This window comes from Lampetra fluviatilis, chromosome 30 (assembly GCF_964198595.1).
Source record: "Lampetra fluviatilis chromosome 30, kcLamFluv1.1, whole genome shotgun sequence".
Lineage (NCBI taxonomy): Eukaryota > Metazoa > Chordata > Hyperoartia > Petromyzontiformes > Petromyzontidae > Lampetra > Lampetra fluviatilis.
The window spans coordinates 6,248,686-6,264,948 of record NC_136304.1 but is presented as its reverse complement, the minus strand read 5'-3'; positions in this window follow the sequence as shown (position 1 = coordinate 6,264,948).

The following is a 16,263-nucleotide window of genomic DNA, read 5'->3' as shown; positions in this document are numbered from 1 at the left end:
ACCAGCGTGGTGAAGTATGGTCAAACCACGCCCGCGTGCGGCGCGGGGTTTGGGGGGTGGTGAGGGGGGCTTCGTCGATGAGGGGATCGATAAATCGATGACTTGTACTTAGTGGGGCGAGGTCCAGGCGAATATGTATGCCCCTAGAGGCCGCTGCAGTCACAAGGGTGGAAGAAAAGAGCATCGATTCGCGACACAATCGTGGCAATTCATTTCATCCTGAGTGCAACTAAGGCCTATTGTCAGAAACGTCGCCAACTATTGCGGTCTACGTATTGCATAACAAGTATAACCCGTAAAAACAAAGTTTTTCACTATAAATCCTTTATATGCGTGGCGGCTAGAGTCCTCTCGTCCTCTGGCTTGAGATGGCTGCCACCTATGGGTCAGATGATTGCATGGCACCATTAAGCAATTGGTAATTAAATATAATTTTTTTTGTCCTAAAAAGTGTAAAATTTTGGAAAAAAATTTCACGAACATTAATTGTCACGCACAACGAGTCTGTGTGCAAAATGTCAGCTCGATTGGATCACGGGAAGTGGGTTAAAAAACGACCGAAAGATTTGCACGGTCGTAAGCAAGCAAGCACGCAAGCACGCAAGCAAGCAAGCAAGCGAACTTAATATAAAGGATTTAATATAGGATTTAATACAAACAAATGTGTTGGCTTTTGTGAAGGCCGACTAACGCTGGTGCTGACGAGTGTTGAATTGTTTTTTACTACCCAGCAGAGGGCACCACGCGCTGACCGAGTCAATGAAACCGACACCCAGTTTCTCACTCTTGCGCGCGTATTTCTATATTTTTTTTCCTGGTTGTTACCGCCCATTGTTCGCTCGGCACGATGTCCGACGTTTCGCTCCCACGTGCTGGAAGCTTCTGCAGGAACTGACTGCAGTTCGTTTGCAAGGAAATTTAGTTCGGGCCAGTTTCGGAAGCTGCTGGTGCGGACTGGACGCGTTTTCGTGACAGGATTGTACGTATGTGTGTGTACCTGTGTGTGTGTACGTATGTGCGTGTACGTATGTGTGTGTACGTATGTGTACGTATGTGTGTGTACGTATGTGTTTATGTTGTGGGGAACGGTGGTGTAGCGGTTAGCGCGCTGCGCTACGAACCCGGCGACCCGAGTTCGATTCCCGCTCACGGATAACACCAGTGAAGATTATCAGAACCGATATTGGGCCTCCCCTAAGTCGACTCAGCCTCAAAAATGAGTATCTGGTGCGGTGTGTTAAAAAAAACATCGCCACTGAGGAGACAAAGGCGGCCGGGCGTGGTGTTTGGCCACCAACCCCCTCGTGTACCGTGCCGGACTTCATAGATGCTCGCTAACAGCACTTGCCCCAACAGTCTATTAAGTCTTTACGTTGAACTTCTATCGCACCGTACGTGCCCGACGGAGGTCTAGTGACGGGAGTGGCAGTCAAGGGAGGGAATGAAAATAAGCATGGGGGAAGCATGGGAAGACGCTCGATCGTCATGACATATTGAGAGAGAGAGAGAGAAAGAGGAACACGTGGTTTAGAGAAGGCACGCAGCTTAATGGCATCACGCAAACTCCGGTCGTCCCATTAGCGGATTCTGGCTGGCCATCGAACAAAGACGGCCGCCGCATCGCGCGCTTTCAGATGCCCGTCTGCGCCCGTCTGCGGCCGTCTGGAACGCTCCTGCTTCCCGATATTAGGAAGCGACTGGAGCTTTGCGCTTTTAGATCTAGAAAAAAAACGCATTTTCTTTCGAACTACTGTCTTGTCTTTAGTCTATTGTCCATCCTCCGTACGTTGACGACCGATTAGCACGGGATTTAATTTTCCGGTACGCCTTTCATCCGGCCCGCTAATTAGGTCCCGTCGATTGATCGGTTGATTGGATGGTCGAAAGAGTTGAGCGAGTTTGTGAACTAATGAGAGTTGCACATCACAGTTTGCGGGCCTCGCAAGCGTGAGCAGCTTTTGATTCTGACCAAGACTCGGATGATAACGATGGTGACGGTGATCCGTGATCGAGTCTAACGACGGAATAGCTGACCAAGGGGACGGTGGGACGTTCGCCGTCGAGATGGAGCAATGCAGGCATCTCGTGGCTTCATCTTCTTGGTTCTTTCGCTAAAGTCACGTAGAAGGGAAATAATAAAATAATAAAAATAAAACATAATAAAATAATTATCACGACGTTTCGGCCACAACGCAAGCAGCCGTCCTCAGGTGAAGAACAGGTCTGTCGGAAAGACAGCGTCTGAATGAACACCACCAGCTTGGCAGCGTATATTTAAGCTGGGTTGAAGGGGGAAGAGCGCCTTGACAAAGGAATATCGTGGCTTGTTGCAGCTGCGAGGCGGATCACTGCACCACTGGGCAAGCGACCACTCAGCCGGTGCCGAGCGTTGCCTCCACCTCGAACAGATGCTGCTGAAAGTAACACGGAAGGCCGTGCGGCTGATGGGTCGTGCAAAGTAATGCTGGACGAGTGTGTTTTGTTCACGCGGAGAGACGGATTACACGTGAAGGAGACATGGTCCGTTTATGAATTCATTGTCTGATGTACAATCAACAACAACGACGTCAAGGATTATTTTGAATTAATTGAATCGTCGGGGTTGAGTTGGATTGTGTGGTGGGTGTGTGGGTGGGGGGGGCACGGGGCTAGTGGGTGCGTGGGTTATTCAATGGTGAAATGCCAAGTTGGTTCATGTCCAGTGACTGCATTAGCCACGATTGTCAATGTTGGCGAGCGCAGAGTCCGGAGTGAGAGAGAGACACACACAGAGTCTTTGTCTCGACACACACACACGGGGCAGCCGCAGCCTCGCTCACAACGTCTCAACGACAAGTTACGATCTCGTGTCGACATTCACTCACTGCACACCCACACACACGCACGCACTCACTCACTCATCCCACGCCGCCCATCATGGGCCGTGGTCTATCCACCGCTGGATGAAGTCCTCCTAACACGACCTCTGTATCTCCCACGCTTGCCGCGCGATGTCTCAATCCAATCTCACTCGAACCGATCTCTTCCCTCCATCTCCGAGGTTGGGCGTCCTTTGGGGCGAATCTTCTTCTATTTTATTTCTCCTCTATCCAGTACCAATGAAGCCCCTAATCCCCCCCCCCCCACCACCTCCCAGCAGCCTCCTCGCCTCTTTCACTTACCCCGAATACTGCGGCAGCCAAAGAGCGCGCTGGAATGCGCCGCTTAAATTGCGCCTTGGAGGAATTATGTGGGGGGCGGGGGGTGGGGGGGGGGTGGGGGGGGGGGTGGGGGGGGGGGGGCTAGGGTTAAGGGCCCCCCTTTGTCCAGCGCTCAAACAACAATTCCCAAAAAACCCGACGAAGCAAACCGGTGACGCAGCCCGGGACTCGTCTCGCCCACGCAAGGGCCCACATAAAGGCCGCTCGAGTCCGACCACCGGCGGGCCGGCCCTTAGCGCTCCCATTCATTGTGCAGCGTCGACCTTTGTAGCTGTGGGTGGCGCTGCTGCTGGTGGCTCTGACTCAGAGTGGTAGGTGGGAGTCTATTGGGGGGCTGGAACGGGGGAGGAGATCCGTTCTCCCCCCCCCCCCCACCTTCGAGAGACCAAACTGTCGCCGTGTGTACGCAGCGAGCGGACAGGACACTTGTCATTGGGGCCGTCCATAAATGACGTCACGCAATTTTTGACGATTTTTGACTCTCCCCCCCCCCCTTCGTCACACGGCGTCACAAAAAGTCAGACCCCCCCTCAAATATGACGTCACAAAGCTCTGCCCCCCCCCCCCCAAAACCATATTTCCATTTTGAAAATAAAACATGCTTCAAATGGCTTTAAACTATTGTCATTGTAGTGCGTATTTAATGTGCCGCTGCACTCTGATGTTGTAGGAGTGTTGTTATAACAATTACTGTTGTTATAACAATTCTATATTTATTTAAAGTTGCGCATGTTTACGTGACGTCACATTTTGCTGATATTTTACACACCGCACCAGCTACTCAGACAACCAGGACTGGTTCAGATAATCGTCACTGGTGTTGGCCGTGAGCGGGGCCTCGAACTCGTGTGTGCGAAATCGTAGCGCAGCGCGCCAACCACCGCGTCACTATTCTTAGGTTTTTTCGGTGAAGTCACGTAGGTAAAAAATTTGAAATTAATAAAAGTAAAATAAAAATGAAATAAAAATCACGACGTTTCGGAGGCAACACAAGCTTCCGTCTTCAGGTGGAACCGTCACAGTACGATAGTTTTTATTAATTAAAAAGTTTTACCTACGTGACTGATACAGCTATCGTGCTGTGACGGTTCCACCTGAAGACGGAAGCTTGTGTTGCCTCCGAAACGTCGTGATTTTTATTTTATTTTTATTTTACTTTTATTAGTTTAATTTTTTTTACCTACGTGACTCTACCGAACAAACCTAAGAATATTAATCCTTGCAGTCACGAAAGCTTCAAATCCACCGCGTCACTGTTCTACAAAGGACCCAATACGCACGTGACAAAATACCAACTCCCACGCAATGGAACCACCCCTCTCGTTGTTGCCGCCGCCGCCGAGTGAGCGTGGGGCCGCAATCCTCCGTTAATTAATCACCGCCGCGACTTCACGCTTCGCTTAACACTGCCAGGGCAGTGGCGGAGCGTGGTTTTGGCATCTCGCGCTCGGAATTAAATGGGTGACCCCCTCAACAACCCCTACTCCCCCCCCCGCCGCCCATTCTGGTCCACACTTCAATAATTCAACACTCATTAATTGGCCGCCAATACCTCTATATATTGAGGACCGCAGAGCTTGGGCAACTGTGGGTGGTGCCAGATCCTCACCGCTCGTCTGCGGTTCCTCCTCGCGCCCTCGAGTCGTTCCCACTCTCTAGACGAGAGAGAGGAGCCGATACTGTGCGGTGGCGAAGGCACGTTGCGAGTTTCAATTAGTATTCATTGTGCCAGGCACGCATACCTTTGTTGTGTTTACCAATGTGAGAAATATAATCGCACTTTAAGAACGGAGCTTTGTCGGAATGATCACCTGCAGACACTTACATTTCGATTTGAAGCTTTCGTGACTGCATGGATTCATCTTCTTGGTTCTTTCGGTAAAGTCACGTAGAAGGGAAATAATAATAATAAAATAATAAAAATAAAACATAATAAAATAAAAATTCTAACGACGTTTCGGCCACAACACATGCAGCCGTCCTCAGGTGAAGAAACAGACGTCGTGAGAATTTTTATTTTATTATGTTTTATTTTTATTATTTTACTATTTCCCTTCTACGTGACTTTACCGATAGAATCAAGAAGATGCAGACACTTATTCCAGTAGTCAGTGTTCCTAAAAAAACAAAAATGTAGATGTTTCCATGCAACGCACGTATATTGGAATCCACGCGTGTGCGTGCCTTTTATTCCTGGTTTTAAAGAAATAAATCCGCCCGGTTGTGCTCAAGGGATGACACGGAGCGGCGCGCGGGCTTCACGCACGCGAGGATGTACTCGGAATGCTTCTTCACAAGATTAGGGTGACTTTGTTTTGCAATAATAACGTCGGCTTGCACATCGCTGGAATGTCGTGGGGAGGTTTGGTTTTGCACGGTATGTCTTTGATCTGTCCTGGTGGCATGCACTTTTATTTAAAACAGTGTTCTTTACTAATTTTCAGAGAAGGGGGGAGGGGGGGGTGAGTGCATTTTCGCCGATAATACATCGTCAGTGTGAGAGTCGCCACATATTTGAAACCATTGGGTTTTGACAGCACAATGTGGTGGGGTGTTGTCACGTGATGTGTATTGTCGGGGGCCGCATCTCAGGGGCCGCACTAAAGGCCACCAGTAAGCCGCGGGTCTTGCAGTGAAGAACACTGATTTTAAACACAACACCGCTTCATGAAAACATCAGACTTCATGAACAGCGGGTACGATTCCCCCGTTTGCTTAATTTTTATTTTTTTAGGGCTCACCAACTAAGGTTGAGAGCTTGCAAGGGCTAGCGTTGTCCCTCTGTCCGTCCATGTGTTCGCAACACGCAGGTCGCGATGTCTGTCGCGTGAAGCTGCGTCGCTGCAAAGGCGACTGATCCCAGAGAGGAACCCCAACAAATTGATCCAACGGTTGCACGCGAACTTTGAGGTCCAACCCAGGAGCTTAAACAGTTTCTTCGGACAGATGCCAGCCTCCTTCCGTACAGATGATCAAATACTTACGGAGACTAACGCATGCTGGAAGTCGTCACAGCAACCATGCATATGAGTGGGGTTTTTGCAGATTTTTTTTTTAAGTCAGAAAATAATTGGTGCACTTGAATTTGAGACTACAATAATAATGGCATTTGTTTACCATATAGGAAAGCCTCACTGAGTTTCAAAATCCTTGTTCATGACGGTCCCGTCCCATGAGGTGTTAGCCGTCGTGTGGGATGCTAAACTGGAGACACGTGGGAGAAAACCCATTTACGAAGGTGTCACACTCAAAGCTTCTCCACACAGACAGATTCAATAATCCATTGGTGGGCCTCTATGTTCCGGCTACACCTCATGACCAAAGCTGATATCACCTGGTGTTGCAGGCATTCTCCCATCTAAGCACCAATCGGGATTGACTCTAATTCACTTTTGAGATCCCACAAAGATCAGGCACATTCATGATGGCTTATTCGCAATTTGAAATAGAAGCATGTGTTAGTTGTGGTCTTGGAGCGAGAGAGACAGACAAATGCGTGTTTGTATATTTATCAATTACTCGCCTTGTCATCATCAGCCATGGTCAATCGACTGCTGGATGAAGACCTCCCCAAGCAATTGCCAGTCACCTCTCATGGCCGATCCCGCGATGTATAAATCCGCCCAACCCCTGCACACGAACCGCTGTCATCGCTCCATCTCTCCACCGTTGACGTCCTGTTGGTTACGCGTTCCGCTACTTGGCTGCGGCTCTGTTGTTATTATTACGATGAATATTTTACATCGGCCATCATCCATTCCAGCCACAACGCGTCCTTCCCAAGCCCACTTTGTGTACAATTTGGATGATGCTCTGAACCTGCGCACGAAGTATAATCCACGTCTTCTTGGTTCTTTCGGTAAAGGCACGTAGAAGGGAAATAATAAAATAATAAATATAAAACATCATATAGAACAATTCTCACGACGTTTCGACCACAACGCAAGCAGCCGTCCTCAGGTGAAGAACAAGTCTGTCGGAAAAACAGCGTCCGACAGCTCTGTTCTTCACCTGAGGACGGCTGCTCGTGTTTTTTGCCGAAACGTCGTGAGAATTGTATTTTATTATGTTTAATTTTTTTTCTTTTATTATTTCCCTTCTATGTGACTTTACCGAAAGAACCAAGAAGATGAATCCCTGCAGTCACGAAAGCTTTAAATCGAAGTATAATCCACATGTTGCTCGCTCTGTCTCTCCATGTTATTTCAAACATGCGTCTCTCCCAGCCTCTTTGCGTATTTCCAGTTTTAGTTCCGTATCTGTTCGCGAATGACCGCTGGCGTTTCTGGACCACGCGTGATAGCGGCTATCATGCTACTGTTTTATATATATATGTGTGTGTATTTTAAAAAGTGCCCTTCTAAAACAACACCGCCTCTCTCCTCTGCTAGTTTAAGTAATTCGCTTAAATAAAGCGGATCAACATTTAGTCTCTTTAATATAATCCGACGCTTGTTAAGGCTTGCTGTACCACAGCATAAAGGGCCCTACACACAAAGGGGCTGACCCTCCGTGACCCCTGGCTTATGTTTGTCAAAGGCTTCATGCTGCAGGGCTCGTTCTGTCCGCGCTGCGTGTAAAGCGGAGGGCGCACAATGGGAGGAAGAGAAGGAAGAGCCATTAACATGGCCAACAACACACATACACACAACAACAGCAGCAGCAGCACACAAGCACAAAGACCCCTCTATTGCAGTGGTTCTTCTTCTTCACCTGTGGTGCACGCTGCACCCCCTGGGGGTGCGGGATGCCCTTTCTGGGGATGCGGGACTTGAGGCCAGATTTTTTTCGAAGGAAAATACTCGAAAACACAAGTTAAGCAACTTACTTTGTTTCATCAAACCTCTACATGTATTGACATCACACATTGTTTAACGGTTGAGAACCAATGGGGCGCCGGCTGCGGTAATAGGTTAAAAACCACTGCTCTTTAGCCTTTAAGAGACTGTCAGGGGACACTTGCTGTTAGCGAGTGCCTATTAAGGTCTGTATGAAGTACAACACTGGGCGGTGGGCAGGGGAGGGAGTGGGGTAAGCACCACGTATCCCTGGTCTCCGTCTCCCCAGTGCTGATGTGTTGCAACAGGTACTCATTTACGGATGAGTAGCACTAATCCGAACCGGTTCGGGTGTTACTCGCTCCTGATGTTGACTGGGTTAGTGCACGCACCGCTGCGCCACTACTCCCTGTACGCAGCAACAACAACAACAGCAACAACAGCAACAACAACGCCGTTCACCACTAATAGGCGGGGACATCACCACGGCGCTTGTGCCAGGCTAGGTGCACTTTGAGTTCACGTGAAGTGTCATGGGCCCGCTGGCAGGTCACGGACAGGAACCAGGCACAATCCACTGACTGTCTCACTGCATAGACAACACACCCACACACGATGGCTTTCACTTCAAAGGATAAATAAGCCATACGCACGAGGATCTCGTCTGGTAGCTACGTATCCAGAATGTGAGTTTCGGGCGATCCCACATACGAGTTTGGAAGCTTTGATAGATTAGTGAATAAAACAACATACTTTAAAGTTACGATCAAGTGATATCACCGGAATAGCACTCGTACGTTCAGTTGATCATGGTTGCTTCACGACCATGAAATGAAAACCATGTGTAATAGAGGCGACGTTTCGAGCAATGGCCCTTCTTTGTTGGACGTAACACAACGTCGTCTTTAGCGTCGTTGTGGAGAATATAACTTGGACAAAATCCGCCTCCATCGTATTAAACATGTATGTAAATATATGTCAAAGTATGTTTAACGCAACACATCGGCACACGCGCACGGCGCTCTCGGAGTGCAGAATTGGAGCCGCATTGGTTGAGGACAAGCAACACTGTGGCCGCTGAGCGCGACCAGTGTCTCAGCAGCAGTCACCGCACTTCGTAGCACGAAGGTCGTGCACAGGTTGCGTTTATTTCTCTCTTTTTATTGACTTTATTACGACACGACTTCTTTTTAGATTTAAAGCTTTCGTGACTGCAGGGATTCATCTTCTTGGTTCTTTCGGTGAAGTCACGTAGAAGGGAGCCGATACTGTGCGGTGGCGAAGGCACGTTGCGAGTATCAATTAGTATTAATTGTGGCAGGCACGCATACCTTTGTTGTGTTTACCAATGTGAGAAATATGATCGCACTTTAAGAACGGAGCTTTGTCAGAATGATCACCTGCAGACACTTCAATTTCGATGTAAAGCTTTCGTGACTGCAGCGATTCATCTTCTTGGTTCTTTCGGTAAAGTCATCACGTAGAAGGGAAATAATAAAATAATAAAAATAAAACATAATAGAATACAATTCTCACGACGTTTCGGCCACAACCGCAAGCAGCCGTCCTCAGGTGAAGAACAGGTCTGTCGGAAAGACAGCGTTCATTCAGACGTCGTGAGAATTGTATTTTATTATGTTTTATTTTTATTATTTTATTATTTGCCTTCTACGTGACTTTACCGAAAGAACCAAGAAGACACGACTTTTGTAAAATATTTTAAAAAACGTAAAAAATTGCATGTCAAATAAATGAATGTGGACAAATATAGCCACCTTCGCTTAGACACGTCATGCGTTTACACGCGGTGATTGTAGCCGTGTCGAGGGAGGGGGGGGTGTAGCCGGTTTGGGTTGATTATGTTTCGTTGTTGTTGTCGTTGTTGTCTTTTTGTTGTAGTCGTTGTTGTCGTAGTTGTAGTCGTTGTTGTCGTTGATGTTGTTGTTGTTGTCGTCGTTGTTGTCGTCGTTGTTGTTGTAGTTGAAGTTGTCGTCGTTGTTGTCGTTGTAGTTGTTGTCGTTGTTGTCGTCGTTGTTGTTGTTGTTGTAATTGTTCAAGGCCAACGCCGCATGTCCCACTGCGAGTGTCAAAGTGGACGTCGCTGTCTCGATGCGTTCGAGAGGCCCACGAGGCCCCGTGCTGAGCCCCCCCCCGCCCCCCGCCACCCCCCGCCCCCGCCCCCCGCCCCCCCGCCCCCCGCTTGTGAGATTCCGTGGCCGTTCCCTCGGCACAAAAACCCACCACACAACCAGACCGCAGCGGTCTTCCCTCTCCGTCAATTAGTCACGCACCCCTACCCCCTTGCGGCGGGGGTTGTGGAGGTGGTGGGGGGGTGCAGAGGGGATGAAGGGTCCAGCTATAGCGGGAGGGGGCGATTTGAATTGAATAGGAGGAGGGATTTTTTTTCGTGGTTTTTAAAGGACATCAAATATTTAACCCCGAGGAAAATGGGATTACCCTTCGCTTCTCTTGTGGTTGAATCAGGGTCGCTAAGCGCTCGCCCAAAACGTCGAGCGGCAAGCAACAAACAGCACGTATCGAGGGTCAGCATGTGTCTGCAAGAGAGCGGGGTTGTTATGAGAACGTGGGGAAAGAGACGATGTTGGGAGGGAGAATTGCAAGTGGAGCGGTGCAAGGGAAGAAGCAAAGAGAGAGAGAAGTTGTGTGGCCTGCAGTGTGGTGAGTTGGGTGAGCGGTTGACTGCCTGGGTGAGCGGTCGGTTGAGTGAGTGAGTGTGTTCTCGTCACCTGGAGTGTGGTGGTGGTGGTGGTTGAACACAGTGTGCATGAAACGAGTGAAGCTCACGCGAACAGCGACCACGGCAGTGGAGAGAGAAGAGTGACAGGGAGGCGACTGACCGCGGCATGAGTGAATGAGTGAGTGTTGGATCATCAATCATCCGTACTGCCCGTCGCACATTCTATCACGTGGTGGCATTTGAAGAAAACTTGACCCGATCAGCTGTAAACCTTTACGGTGCCCTTTGATTCCCTCGCTCGATGTTCGACGTTTCGCGTCGGAATTCAGTTCCTGAAGAACCTCCGACATGCGGCACGTGGTGATGAAACGTCGGGCAGCCATAATGGGCGGTCGATGCCCAGCGGAGCAACATTCCCGACTGGAATGGGAAATGGCACGAGGTCCAAAAACTGGCGGAGCGGTGGTTAGAAAGGTCCCCGCACTGCGCTATGAACCTAACACCACCTGCGTTCGATTCCCGGCCGCGGTTATTAACATCATGAGTGTTTGCGAGTGATGTCGATTTCATGTGTGTTGAACTTCTGTCGCGCCGTACATATCCCGCACCTCCGATTAGGGCGGTGGGCTACTGCGTGGTGCGAAGGGAGATCAACATACATGCGCACACACATGCGCACATACATGCGCACACACATGCGCACACACATGCGCACACACTTGCGCACATGCGAACCGGTCTCGGTATGGGTTCCAAACCCCCACTTCACCAACCCGTACTGACCAGCGTGGGAGAAGTATGGTAACCCACCCCCAGACTCCCCCTTATACTCACCCTATTACCGGAACGGGGCGTGTGGAGATCTCCATCCAGCAGTGGATTGACCATAGATGATGATGATGATGATGTAATTCTAGATTTGAAGCTTTCGTGACTGCAAGGAATCATTTTCTTAGGTTTTTTTTTCGGTAAAGTCACGTAGGTAAAACATCAAAATTAATGAAAATAAAATAAAATAAAAACAAAAATCACGACGTTTCGGAAGCAACACAAGTCTCCGACGCTCCCACCTGATGACGGAGACTTGTGTTGCCTCCGAAACGTCGTGATTTTTGTTTTTATTTTATTTTATTTTCATTAATTTTGATGTTTTACCTACGTGACTTTACCGAAAAAAAAAACCTAAGAAGATGATGATGTAACCTCGTGTCACGGCAGCTCTCTCGCCTACTTGAGCAGTTGTTTCTTGCTGTGATTGTCTCACCCCCTGACGATTGCTTGTGTTGCGATCGAAGCGTCGTGAGCGATTATTTTCTCTACCCACGTGACTTTACCGAAAGAACTAAGAGGGTATGAATTCCTGCAGTCACAAAAGCTTCAAATCAAGAATGATGATAATTACTGCATGTTTTTGATGAAATCGTCTTCAATTATGATTGATTGGATGGCGATTCATTTATCTACCGATGGTGGTGATGGCGGTGAGCGTGATCAAACCTTGGCGTCGTGTTGCATCGAGAGCGAGTGGCTGGCCAACCCCTAACCGTGTGCCTGGTGTCAATAAAGTTACACAAATCTGGTCACACACACGCACTCACGTATCGGATTATGAGACGCACCCCCCCCCCTTTCCTCCCCCCCCCCAATGTTTGGTGAAAAATATGGAGGGGAAATAAGTGCGTCTTAATTCTAGATTTGAAGCTTTCGTGACTGCAAGGTTTCATAGTCTTAGTTCTTTCGGTAAAGTCACGTAGGTAAAAAATGAAATTAAAATTAATAAAAATAAAACAATAAAATCACGACGTTTCGGAGGCAACACAAGTCTCCGTCATCAGGTGGGACCGTCACAGCAAATCTGGCTGTGACGGTCCCACCTGATGACGGAGACTTGTGTTGCCTCCGAAACGTCGTGATTTTATTGTTTTATTTTTATTAATTTTAATTTCATTTTTTACCTACGTGACTTTACCGAAAGAACTAAGAGTAAGTGCGTCTTATTATCCGCAGAATACGGTAACAGATTGACATCACTTAGCAGGATGCGTGCGGATGGCACCAAGATTCCCATCCCCCAGAGCCACCGACCACCGCACGTCACGCTCCACTGCTACCGTATCGGCCTCTCCACACCGAGGTTTCGGTTAACGATTGATGGGGCCTTTGATTGACCTTGCCAAGGGAACTGGGATCCTGACCCTCCCCCTCCCAGGCCGCCCAACCTCCCCCCCCTCTCAAGTTCCCCCCCCCCTCCTCCCCTCCACCAAGGGCAGCGTTGGAATTCAACCCCGCAGTCGGCTCCAGTATTCCTTTGAATAATTATGGGAAAGATTTATACGGGGAAGTGTCATAAACGACTCGGCGAGACTTTGCTGGGTGAATTAGAAACACGTTTATTGAGATGGTCATTTAAATTGTCACGATTATGATTCGAACTTAAGTGGATGTATTCATTGCGTGTGTGCGCGTGCATTGCATGTAGGAGCGGTGGTGCAGCGGTTAGCGCAGTGGTGAGCGACCCGAGTTCTATTTCCACTCACGGCCATCATCACGGACGAATATTTGAATCTGGTCCTCCCCGACGGTCGACTCAGCCTTAAATTAGTACCTCGTGCGGTGTGTAAACTTCAGGGTTTTGGAAGCAAAGGCGGGCAGGCGTGGAGCTGTCTACTCACCACCTCGTGTGCCATTTTGGCCATCATAGGGTACTAACATCACTTGCCCCAAAAGTCTGCTAAAGCAATAGGGAGGATTTTATTTCGATTTAAAGCTTTCGTGACTGCAGGGATTCATCTTCTTGGTTCTTTCGGTAAAGTCACGTAGAATGGAAATAATAAAATGATAAAAATAAAACATAATAAAATAATTCTCACGACGTTTCGGCCACAACGCAAGCAGCCGTCCTCAGGTGAAGAACAGGTCTGTCGAGAAGACAGAGTCTGTCTGTCTCTGTGTACGCGTCCTCCACGTGCAAACGTTGCCAACAAGCTGACACGCCCAGGTTGGCACAGTGGAGAGGACATGCTGCGGGGTACCTGCCAGTCGTCTCAGCCAGTGTGACCCATGAACACCGCCGTGTGTGTGTGTCCCGTGACCTCCTGCCAGCAGCGAGCCTTCGACACGTCACGTGATAGCCTCAAAGTGCACCGAAGCTGGCACGGGCGCTGCGGTGACCTCACCCCCAATTAAGTCGAGTTATTTCGTGATGCTGCGTGAGCAGTGGTGCATAATCACAAATAACAGCAACAACAAAAAAACCCACATCCTATGACGAAGGGCCCTTAACCCGAAACGTCGCCTTTTACATATAATTGTTTTTTCACACTTTTATGACCGCACAGTTTTTTTGGGGGGGGGGGTGATTTAAGTACGCCACGCAGGACGTGTTTGTTTGGTGACTTGAGGCTTTTTGAGCCAAGATCGGCGAAAGACGCGCGATCACCATATTTCACCCAGGCACGTGGAGAACGCAGACTTAGATATTTCTCTATTCATCGCCATAGCAACGACAACGACAACACACAATTACGCATGTTACTTAAGAACGCACGATTTAAACAGCAAATATACAATTACGATGAATTAAAGTCACATATTTGTTTAGGAAACTCAAAATCGCAGCAATCATTATCATGCTGGTCTGGGATGATCAGGCGCGTGTAGCGTGGGATAACCCACTCAACAGGAGTTGACATTTACAAAAACATGTGTTCAGGGTATTTTGGCTGCTGTCAATGTCCACCCGATGATAAGCCACTTCGTTGAGCTGTCATTGTGGCCAGGTCGCTTCTGAAAAAAAGGTAAAATAAAAAATAAAAATGTTGATAGTATTCGGACGGGTGGGATCACGTGGTGAGTTGTACAGAGCTCTGCCGTGCCCAGGGTCCCGATGGCCCCGAGTTTTTGAGCCGCGAGCCACTCGCAAAACCAGAGGCACGCGGATGGCGAAGGCGTCAAGTCGGCGAGAGGTTTTCATGAATAAAAAAAAAAGAGTCTGATCGTCTCGCTTCATCGCCACGTGTTCAACCTGCACCCTGGCTTACGCGTCGACCATTTCAATCAAAAAGGTCCCAACAAATTTCAAATGAATCCTCAACACGTTCGTCAATAATATTACGGCCTTAACATAGAAAGAAATATCACATGCGACGTTTTGGGCAAAGGTCCTTCGTCATAGCGCGACAATAGAGATGCCAGAGGTTGAGTGGTTCATAGGCATAAGACGCTACCTATCTACGAAAAGATGTGCTGTGAAGAAGGATCATTGCCCGAAACGCCGACTATTATATATACACAGTATTGTAAGGCAACTTTATTGTTGAATGTGAGACCTCTTTTATTTACTAACCAAAAGGTAGGTAGAACGGCATGTATAGGGTCATGACTTTTATTTTTTTTAATAAAAAGTGAGAGTTCACTTTTACACTGAGATTACAGAACACGTGTGTATCTATATTCTTGGTTCTTTCACACCTGATGATGATGATTGCTTGTGTTGCAATAGAAACGTCTTGATAATTTAATAGGTTTATTTTTTATTATTTTATTATTTCCATTCTACGTGACTTTACCGAAAGAACCAATAATATGAATCCCTGCAGTCACGAAAGCTTTAAATCGCGTTTATCTGTTTAACACGTAACAGGCTTTCGCGACTAATATCATCCATAGTAGAGGGGGATTTTTGGGGGTTAAATCGCGAAAATATATAAATGTGTCGTTAAAACTCGCCACAAATCTGGATGTCGCCTGATGAAGCTAGTTGTAATTACTGGCGAAACGTCGTACTCGGATTGTAAATGTTGTGGCTTGGCTCTCCAACAAACCGCTGTGCTGTTACTAGTGATGAACTGGCCACGTTCTGTTTACGTGACAGCCCTTACTAGTTGGCTGTGTCGGGTGGTGGCGGGTTTTAACGACACATTTATATATTTACGCGATCTAACCCCCCAAACAAACCTTCTATTACGTGTTTCTCTATGGAACCTCGTGGTTGATGTACCGTCCCGTTTTAATTTACCGCAAGAATTCACGCCTCCCTGCGCCGACTCCATCCACTGGTGTTGTTTCAACAGTCTGGGCTCGCTTCAACCGACGCTGGTTTGTTGGCAAGGTTTCCTCTCTGTTAGATATGGGTCACAGTTCGACGCTGGACGATGTAATGCGTAACACAAGATAGTCAATGTGTGCGTGTGTGTGTGTGTGGTGTCTGCATGTGTGTGTGTTTTGCCTGTTGTGGGGAGCGGTAGTGTAAGTGGTTAACCGCACGACGCTACGAACCCGGCCACCCGATTGCCATTCCCGCTCATGGCCAACACCAGTAGCGATTATTTTTATCGGTCCTGGGCCTCCCCTAGGTCGACTCAGACTGAAATGAGTTCCTGGTGCGATGTGTAAATTATCGCTGCGAGGGTGACAAAGGCGGCCGAGCGTGGTGCTGGCCACCCACCCGTTCGTGTGCTGTGCCGCCCTTTATAGTTGCTCGCTAACAGCACTTGCCCCAAAAGTATGGTAAGGCTATACGGGGGATCTTCGTCTTTGTTGTATATTATTGTCTCTGCGCGCGTTGGTGCATACCACGCGTCGCATC